The sequence below is a fragment of the Meriones unguiculatus genome, chromosome 8 (genome assembly GCF_030254825.1).
Source record: "Meriones unguiculatus strain TT.TT164.6M chromosome 8, Bangor_MerUng_6.1, whole genome shotgun sequence".
Lineage (NCBI taxonomy): Eukaryota > Metazoa > Chordata > Mammalia > Rodentia > Muridae > Meriones > Meriones unguiculatus.
Window position 1 is genome coordinate 45,889,250 of NC_083356.1, and position 10,765 is coordinate 45,900,014.

At 39.0% G+C, this 10,765-nt stretch overlaps 1 pseudogene; it reads left to right on the forward strand.

The window, feature by feature from the left end:
* The first annotated feature begins 1,938 nt into the window (after nt 1-1,938).
* LOC110561493 (large ribosomal subunit protein uL30-like) lies at nt 1,939-8,678 on the forward strand (annotated as a pseudogene).
* The last annotated feature ends 2,087 nt before the right edge of the window (nt 8,679-10,765 follow it).

The following is a 10,765-nucleotide window of genomic DNA, read 5'->3' on the forward strand; positions in this document are numbered from 1 at the left end:
GCTGGGAAGAGAATGTTGGGAAAGACAACACCACATTCATTGTCTTCCCACTAATAGACAGTGTGGTGGAGACTGAAGGACATTAATTTGGATTAAGCTTGGAAGTGTGTGTTGGTCACAAACAACATGAACAAAGATATGATGAGGGAAATTCAGAACTTTTTTCTTTTCTTTTAAATTAAATTTTTAATATTAATTAGAGTTTATTCACTTTGTATCCCAGCTGTAGCTCCCTCCCTCATTCCCTCCCATTGCTACCCTCCCTCCCTCATCTCTTCCCATTCCCCTCTCCAAGTCCACTGATAGGGGAGGTCCTCCCCCCTTTCCTTTTTAAAGGCATCACAAGTGTTGAATGTGTCTGGAGCAAATGATGGTAGCGGGAGATAAGACTGGAAAGGTGTCCACAGCCATTTCCTATTGAAAGATTCTAAACAACTAATGATAGAGATTGTGATTTAAAGTTTTGCCTATATTCAGGGTACATTCAGGACAATCTTTCTTCAGGAATTCATGCTGCCTTATAGCAGGAGTAGTTTAAGGGGAAAGGGAGGGGAAAAAGGAAGGGGAGAGATCTGATGTTCTTGTAGCTTTTTGTCTAGCTTAGGTTGAGGTTCCCCAAGCTTTCTCCCTTTCATGGTAACATCTTATTGGTGTCATCCTTGTTCATTCTGGTTCAACATTGATTTCTATTTTCTGTGACCACCTGTTTAAAAGTTTTTCAGCCACTATTTATTCCCCAGTTACTATCTCTGTGTCTTTCAATATTGTTCCCTAAAGTAGTTTATACTATTGCTTCTTGCTTTCTCAAATTTTCACATTTTACATTAATTTTCCTTTTTTATGAATGAGGGCTTAACTCTCTTATACCACAATTCTATGATTCCTTTTCTGCACTCACCATTCTCCATTTTCAAATATCCACAAGAATATTTGTGTAAATAAATGCTATTTAATGTAGTTATTGTTCACGATGTGTTATAATTACGTTCACTTTCTTATGAAACTCTGTATTTCCTAAACTTACTATTTATTTTTCTTTGCATCATTTGTAAAGTCCCTTGGATAGAGTCACATAACAAAGGAGCAGATTGAAACAGTAATAAGTTTCCTGACAAAAAATGAACCAAAACCAAACAAAACACAATGACATCAACAAAAAACAAACAAACAAACAAACAAACAAACAACATTCTTCACAGAAGTAGAAAAAAAATCCTAAAATTCATATGAAACCAAAAATGACAGTGGACAGCCAAAGCAGTCCTAAGCAAAAAGAAGAACACTGGAGGGATTGCTATTCCAGGCTTTACTATATGAACTAATATAATATATACATATATCCATGTATATTATTGTAGAGTAAGTTAAGACACATTTGAGCTGACTGTGCTTGGCACAATAACCATAGACTAACAAAACCCCAGTACAAGGCCAGAGAAACATCATTTTGAAGTGTTGGTCAGGGTTGTCAGAATTACTCCCCAAACAATATGCATTGTTGATATGTCCTTTGATTGCCTCTCAGGGATTGAAGGTGGACCCATATTGCTGAAGAAACCACATGCTTAGGATACAGGACTCAGATGGTTTGAGTTGGATCTGACCTGACAGCTTCTTTCCTGCATTCTAGCTTTCATGGTTCTAGAAAAGACCATGACAACTTCCAAAGGAGTGAATAAATTAAGAATTTCAACTCATTTGCAATATCTGTGAATCACAGCACTAATCAGCATGTCAAGATTTGTAAAAATACACGAAAAGTGGCTCACCTGTCATTGCCAACCAACATCTGTGTAGTTGGACTGAAAACCTGCTCAACGGAAGAAAAATTTGCTTGGTGCTAGACACCTTGGTAGCTTCTCATGGTCAGGAAGGTCATGGACCTTAGAAAGGGACCTACTACTTCCATTTCACTAGACCAGCCTTGTTCTTTACCACATGCTAAATCAGGTAAGTGTGGCCACTGCCACTCCTCCAGGAAGCCTCTCTCCACAGCAGATGGAGACCATCACACAAAACCACAACTGAACACAATCCAGTGAGCTAATGGTTGTGAGCTGCCCAGGCCCAGTGAACACATTTACAGTACAGGTCCTGTGACTGCACAAGAATAGAAAGAGAGATTCTACAAGCCAGACTACCAAGAAGTCTGATGTAAAACACTCTTTTATAGAAATGGCTGCATAAACTAGACCCACAACAATGACAATATGAAAGGACATGTTTCCATGGAGGAGGGATATTTTCCCAGGGTCCCACCATAGACAAAAATCTATAGGCAACTAAAATGACTGCTGGGAGATGGAGAATTAGCCACTTCCAGGAATATGACCTCGTATGGTTGCCCAATGTACAGTCGTCTGCCCTAAAACCATATACACAAAATCACAAAAATGGATCTAGCAGGTTGTATTCATGTATATTTGTGCATACACATACATAGTACATGTATGTATGTATGTGTGCAATAATAATAATCAAAGATAAAGAGGCTATCAACTTCAGAGTCAGGGAACATAGGAAGGGTTGAAGAAAGGATGGGTATCTGGGAGGGTTTAGAGGGAGAAAAGGGAGAGAAATATGATATAATTCTATTCTGTTTAAAAATTTTTAAAATAAAAATTTCAGGGCCAAATAGTTATATTCCTCAAAAAATGGCCAAGGGTATCCGATAAACTGCCACTTGCCCTTTCTCTCCACTTGGTTTTGTTTTGCTTGGGACCTGCAAATTGTTACTCATGTGCTATTTTCCAGATATGCTGATTTGAGTTCTGCTGAGGTCACCGTTCATCTGGGAGCTCCCATTACCGCATGGTAGTGCTGGCTTTCTGCTCTGTGAATCCCAGACCCTTCTTCTTCATAATTTACCCTCTTGTTTGGTGCAATGCCTCCTCTAGTAGAGTCTTCATCAAATGGGCTGCAACATAGTTTTTTGTTTTTTTTCCCCTTGAACACATAAACCTTATAATATCCTGACTAATGTCTTTGGTAAATAGTGATGAATAAAAATGGAATGAGCCAATGGTGAGACAAAGCTATATTATATAAATACAGGTTTAGTAGGAGCAGCACCAGAGAGGGAGGGACAGAGAGAGGCACAGAGAGAGAGAGGAGAGAGAGAAAAAGAGGAGGAGAGATACAGAAAGGAAGAGAGAGAGAAGGGGAAAGAGGAAGGGAAGAAAGAAAGAGGGAAGAACAAGGGCAAAAAAGGCAGAGAGGAACCAAAATGTCTGGATTCTAGAGTAAAGCACCTCTGGCAGAGGGAACACCCCACCCATAGGTAGAGGGCAGGGTATGACAGCCATGCCCTGCAGCAGGTAGGGACCTAACAATTAGTATGTAGCATTAGATTGGAGACTATGGACTCTCTGAATTGAAATGCATATCTGTATTACCTTCCCGCTTTCAGCTTTGCCCCTCCCCCTTGGGGGTTGGTCTGGTGCTGTTGTGTATTCAAATGCTAAATAAATACTGGCCTCTAAGATCTGGTTGCTGTCTAGAAGAGTACATTCTCATGTACACCAAATGATGCTGGAGCCTGTAGCTGGGCAGAACAGAGGTAGGGGAGGATTTGGTTCTCAGGCTGAGGGTCTGAGGTAGGAACCATGAGGCTGTGGCAGAGAAGAGGGAGAGAGAGAGAGAGAGAGAGAGAGAGAGAGAGAGACAGAGAGAGAGAGAGAGAGAAGGAAGAAGATATATCTGTCTGTCTGTCTATTTATCTGTCTATTATCCATCTATATTTTTTCTATCTCTGTCATATTTATCTATCATCTCTCTGTCTATTATTCATCTATATTTCACCTATCTCTATCATCTATCTATATTTATCTATATCTATTTATCTATGCATCTATTCTCTTCTACCCATCATCGATCTATTATGTATCTATAATCGTCAATATTATCTATATACATCTATCTATCTATCTATCTATCTATCATCTATATCATCTATCTGTTTGTTCATCTGTCATATCCTACCTACCTACCTACCTACCTACCTACTTTCCTACCTCCCTGGTCTCATCTGGTGTTCTCTGAGGATAAAATTAAACCTTCCGTTCAGAAATCCTTATGTTTACTCTTTGTGAGCTGCTGGAAACTGAACCTAGGGCTTCACACATGGCAAGAAGTGCTCTGCTTCTGAACTATATCCCCAGGACTAAATTCCCTATTTCTATTATCTTAAAAACAAATAAACCTCTTTTAAAGCTGAATATGAAATCTTCAAAACTGGTAAACAAATTATAAAAGGACTTCCCAGGCTTCTATTAGTGTTTTTTTGTTTTTTTTCCCCCTTGCTCTACTTTATAGAAAGCTTACACTGCTCTTCCCCTACCCCCCCACCCCTCCAGGGCTGGAACCATGGGGGTTGAGAGAAAGTTTCTGCTGTGCCGGAAACTCTTATTAAAAAGGGAAGGAATTTTGTTTCGCAGAGTTGAAGGTGAAGCTGCTGCGGAAGAGCTTGCTCTGAAGACTCTGAGAAAGACAAGGAGGAAGTTCGTCTATGAGAAGGCCAAACGCTATCACAAGGAGTACAGGCAGATGTACCAGACCTCATTTGGATGGCCAGGATGGCAAGGGAAGCTGGAAACTTCTACGTCCCTGCAGAACCCAAACTGGCATTTGTCATCAGAAATCCAAAGTATGAATGGTGTAAGCCCAAAGGTCCGCAAGGTATTGCAGCTTCTTGGTCTTGGACAGATCTTCAGTGGTATCTTTGTTAAGCTCACCAAGGCTTCGATTAACATGCTGAGGAAAATCCTAGAAAAAAAAGAAGCAGATACACCCAAGAGGAGCAGACAGCTGGAAATAATCAAACTCAGGGATGAAATCAATCAATTAGAAACAAATAAAACTATTCAAAGAATCAATGAAACAAAAAGCTGGTTCTTTGAGAAAATCAACAAAATAGGCAAACCCTTAGCCAAACTAACTAAAAAGTAGAGAGAATCTATCCAAATCAGCAAAATCAGAAATGAAAAGGGTGACATAACTATAGATACTGAGGAAATTCAAACAATCATTAGGTCATACTACAAAAGCCTATATGCCACAAAATTTGAAAACCTAAATGAAATGGACAATTTTCTTGATAGATTCCATCTTCCAACATTAAGTAAAGATCAGGTAGAAAGACTGAATAGTCCTATATCCCCCAAGGAAACTGAAGCAGTCATTCACAGTCTCCCCTCCAAAAAAAGCCCTGGGCCAGCTGGTTTCAGCACAGAATTCTACCAGACCTTCAAAGAAGTGCTAACACCAATTCTCCTCAAACTATTCAACAAAATAGAAACAGAAGGTACATTACCAAACTCATTCTATGAAGTGACAGTCACCCTGATACCTAAACCATACAAAGACCCAACAAAAAAAGAAAACTTCAGACCTGTCTCTCTTATGAATATTGATGCAAAAATATTCCATAAAATACTTGCAAACCGAATCCAAGAACACATCAAAGATATCATCCACCATGACCAAGTAGGCTTCATCCCAGGCATGCAAGGGTGGTTCAACATACAGAAATCCATCAATGTAATCCACCACATAAACAAACTGAAGGAGAAGAACCACATGATCATCTCCTTAGATGCTGAAAAAGCATTTGACAAAGTCCAACACCCATTCATGTTTAAAGGCTTGGAGAGATCAGGGATACAAGGCACATATCTAAACATAGTAAAGGCAATATACAGCAAGCCTATAGCCAACGTCAAACTCAATGGAGAGAAACTTAAATCAATCCCACTGAAATCAGGGACAAGACAAGGCTGCCCACTCTCTCCATACCTCTTCAACATAATACTTGAAGTCCTAGCCAGAGCAATAAGACAACTAAAGGAGATCAAGGGAATACAAATCGGAAAGGAAGAGCTCAAAATGTCACTATTTGCAGATGATATGATAGGATATGTGAGTGACCCCAAAAATTAAATCAGAGAACTCCTACAGCTGATAAACACCTTCAGCAAAGTGGCAGGATACAAAATCAACTAAAAAAAAAATCAGAAGACCTCCTGTATACCGAAGACAAAAGGGCCGAGAAAGAAATTAGGGAAACAACACCCTTCACAACAGCCACTAATAACATAAAGTACCTTGGGGTGACACTAATCAAGCAAATGAAAGACCTGTTTGAGAAAACTTCAAGTCTCTGAAGAAAGAAATTGAAGAAGATCTCAGAAGATGGAAAGATCTCCTGTGCCCATGGATTGGTAGGATTAACATTGTGAAAATAGCCATTCTGCCAAAAGCAATCTACAGATTCAATGCAGTCCCCATCAAAATACCAACTCAATTCTTTACAGACCTTGAAAAAAAGATTCTCAGCTTCATATGGAGAAACAAAAAACCCAGAATCTCCAAAACAATTCTGTACAACAACAGATCATTTGGAGGTATCTCCATCCCCGATCTCAAGCTGTACTACAGAGCAATAGTAATAAAAACTGCATGGTATTTGCATAAAAACAGAAAGGAGGATCAATGGAATCGAATAGAAGACACAGAAATAAACCCACACACTTATGAATACTCAATTTTTGACAAAGAAGCCAAAACCATTCAATGGAAAAAAGACAGCATCTTCCACAAATGGTGCTGGTCCAACTGGATGTCTACATGCAGAAAAATGAAAATAGATCCATATTTATCGCCCTGCACAAAACTAAAGTCCAAGTGGATCAAAGATCTTAACATAAAACCAGATACTCTAAATCTGTTAGAAGAAAAACAGTCTAGAAAACAGTGGGGAACAGCCTAGAACTCATTGGCACAGGAGACAACTTCCTGCACAGAACAGCAACAGCACAGGCTCTAAGAGCAACAATCAATAAATGGGACCTCATGAAACTGAAAAGCTTCTGTAAAGCAAAGGACACTGTCAAAACAAAATGACTGCCTACAGATTGGGAAAGAATCTTCACTAGCCCTTTATCTGACAGAGGACTAATATCCAGTATATACAAAGAACTAAAGAAGCTGAAAAGCAGCAAACCAAGTAATCCAATTAAAAAATGGGGAACAGAGCTAAACAGAGAATTCTCGACAGAGGAATATCGAATGGCAGAGAAACACTTAAAGAAATGCTCAACCTCATTAGCCATCAGGGAAATGCAAATCAAAACGACCCAGAGATTTCACCTCACACCCACCAGAATGGCCAAGATGAAAAACTCAAGTGACAACACATGCTGGAGAGGTTGTGGAGAACAGGGAACCTTCCTCCATTGCTGGTTGGAATGTAAACTGGTACAACCACTTTGGAAATCTATCTGGTGCTTTCTCAGACAATTAGGACTAGTGCTTCCTCAAGACCCAGCTATACCACTGCTAGGTATATACCCAAACTTTGCTCAAGTACACAAAAGGGATATTTGCTCAACCATGTTTATAGCAGCTTTATTTGTAATAGCCAGAACCTGGAAACAACCCAGATGTCCATCAACGGAGGAATGGATACAGAAATTGTGGTATTTTCACACAATGGAATACTACTCAGCAATCAAAAAGGAGGAAATTATGAAATTTGCAGGCAAATGGTGGGATCTAGAAAAGATCATTCAGAGTGAAATATCCCAGAAGGAGAAAGACAAACACAGTATATACTCACTTATATAGACCTATAAGATATGATAAACATAATGAAATCTATACACCTAAAAAAGATATTCAAGAGAGCGGACATGGGGTAAGATGATCAATCCTCGTTTAGAAAGACAGATGGAATGTGCATTGAATGTATGACAGGAGTCTACTGAGGGCATCTGAAAGACTCTAACTAGCAATATTTTCAAAGCAGATACAAAGACTCATGACCAAACCTTCGGCAGAGTACAGGGAATCATATGAAAGAAGGGGAGTTAGTATGATGAGGAAAGGATAGGAGCTCCAGAAGGACCAAATATCTTTTCTGAGTCTTTTCTGAGACTGACATTCAACCAAGGACCATGTATGGATATAACCTAGAACATCCACTCAGATGTAGCCTGTGGTAGCTCAGTAACCAATTGGTTTCCCATAGTGAGGGGAACAAGGACTATTTCTAACAGGAACTCAATGACAGGCTCTTTGGCCTCCCCACCTTCCAAGGGAGGAGCAGTCCTGTTAGGCCACAGAGGAGGGCTTTGCAGCCAGTCCTGAAGATACCTGATAAAACAGGATCGGATGAATGGGGAGGAGGTCCCCCCTATCAGTGGACTTGGAAAGGGGCAGGGTGGAGATGAGGGAGGGAATGAAGGAGCGGGATACAGCTGGGATACAGAGTTAATAAAATGTAACTGATAAGAAAAAAATAAAATTTTAAATAAAAACAACAACAAAAACATGCTGAGGATTGTGGAGCCGCACATTGTTTGGGGTACCCCAACCTGAAGTCCGTGAATGAGCTCATCTATGAGCGAGGCTATGGCAAAATCAATCAGTAAGAAGCGAATTGCCTTGACAGATAGTCCTTGATTGCTTGATCTCTTGGTAAATTCGGCATCATCTGCACAGAGGATCTAATTCGTGAGAACTATACTTTTGGAAAGCACTTCGAGGAAGCAGGTAACTTCCTGTGGCCCTTCAAACTGTCTTCTCCACGAGGTGGAATGAAGAAAAAGACAACTCACTGTGTGCAAGGTGGAGATGCTGGCAACAGGGAAGACCACATAAACGGCTCAGTAGAAGGATGAAATAAGGTGTGGCGCTGGTTTTGTCCGCGGTATTTTTGTAGTCTGAACAGTTAATAAACAGTCACAGCTTGGCAAGTAAAAAAAAAAAAAAAAAGCCTATACCTTGACTTCATAAACAAAACTTTTAATGATTTTTTTTTTTTAATTTAATGCAGTCCAACAGCATAGCTGTTCTTGGAGGTAAGGTTTTCACATACAGGTCAAGTTGGCCTGGAGCTCAGCATCCTCATCCTCTGTGCTAGGTGTGCAGCACAATGCCCAGCTGGCAGTCATTTTACACACAGTATAATTTACACACATTTTTTCAATGCCCAGTTTCATATCCTCTCATAATAGTTATGTAGTCACTACCAAAGCCAGACACAGAGAGACAGATCTGTCACATCCCAAATGTTTTCCTATGTCTTTTAGCCAGACCCTCACCACCGTCTCTGCGTACTTACAGCTTTGCCTTACTGGAACGCCACGCGAACCTTCAGAAGCTTTCGGGCCACTGCTTTTTGTATTCTATGCAAAGTTTTCAGCTGGGAGAGACAGGCTTCCAGCCTTTTCCATGTTGACTGACGAGGCCATTTTCTCCTGAATTTAGGGAAGTCACTACTTTTATCTTCTGTAATATGTTAATCATGTAAAAGTTACTTTATTGGTCTTTCAAACAGTCTGATGTGCAAAGAGAAATATCATTTGGTCATGTTTATAATACTGCTTTGAATTCAACGTGCCAGTTTGGTTGAGAATTTTCATAACTGTACTGATGAAAAATATTGTTTTGTAGTTTTTTGCTAATAGTTTAATTATTTTACTAGTTTTTCTAGTATAAAAATGCCAGCCTCGGAGACTGGACTGGAAAAATGAGAACTTCATTCTTTGCTATAGAAGACATTTTAGAGTTGATATTGATTTTTTTTAATGTAATTGATTGGCAGAGTTTATTGATATAGCTGTTTGAACCTAGACTTTTCTTTAAGATTTATTTATTTGCATGGAAGAAGTTGTGCTTCTTGAATTCTGAAGAATAATCTTTGAGTTATATGGTACAGAGTGCCTGTGCTTGCGGAGTCCACATGCTTTCGGAGAGTTGTTCTTTCATAATGAATCAGTATTTTCCCATAGTAATTATGGGTCATTACACTAGAAGGCAACAAAGTTAGAAACTTTAAAAATAGATGTTTCTTTCAACTCAATTTACAATATGGTTGATTGTTTTTTTTTTTTTTTTGATAGGACATTCATTCTACTATGCCATTTTCTGACCATTTGCTTTTGCTTTCCTAATATGAAGCTCCATAGAACTCAAAAGACTCTGCAGACCAGATTTTCTTTCATTACTTAGATGCAGTATGAGCAACACTCCCTCCAGATCCACTTGTCCACATCATCAGTGACTCAGGGTGGTACTTACTCCTATCAGTGCTCTGAGTTTGTGAAAGACATCCTGGTAAGTTCTAGTCATGCTGCTGCTGCTTTTTTGTTTTGTTTTGTTTTGTTGTTTGTTTGTTTGTTGTCCTTTCACCAAGTGTAAATACCAAAGGTCTATACTATAGATTGCATTGTACAGTGGTATTCATTTAACCCATGTTTTGAGTACTGGCCAGTCCCAGTAGCTTCACAGTCTTGTTTCACAGTTGGCTCAGGTTTAAGGACTCCAGGACTCCAGGAGATATGGTCATAATAATAATAATCTTTCACACTGGTGAAAGATTAAGCTCCTAGTTCATTTTTTAAAAATAAGCAGTAATTTGGGTAATTTGATTCTTATTAAGTCCATGCACTTGATAGTATGTGTTTTTTGGTGAGTTTGTCCATTTTCATCTAAGCTGTTAATTTATGTGCAAAAAACTGCTCATGATACTCCTTTGCTATCCTTTAGGTCTCTGAATGCTTTAGTGAAAAACCCCTTTCATTCCTGATATTGTTATTCTCTGCTTATTTATCATTCTGACTAAAAGTTTATAATTTTATTGATGTTTTCAAACATTCAACTGATGTTTTCTATTGGATTCATTGATTATTTTTCTCTGTGTTTTTAATGAGATTGTTTCTGGTTTTTATTTTTTTTGGTTTTTTTGTTTGTTTTGTTTTTAATT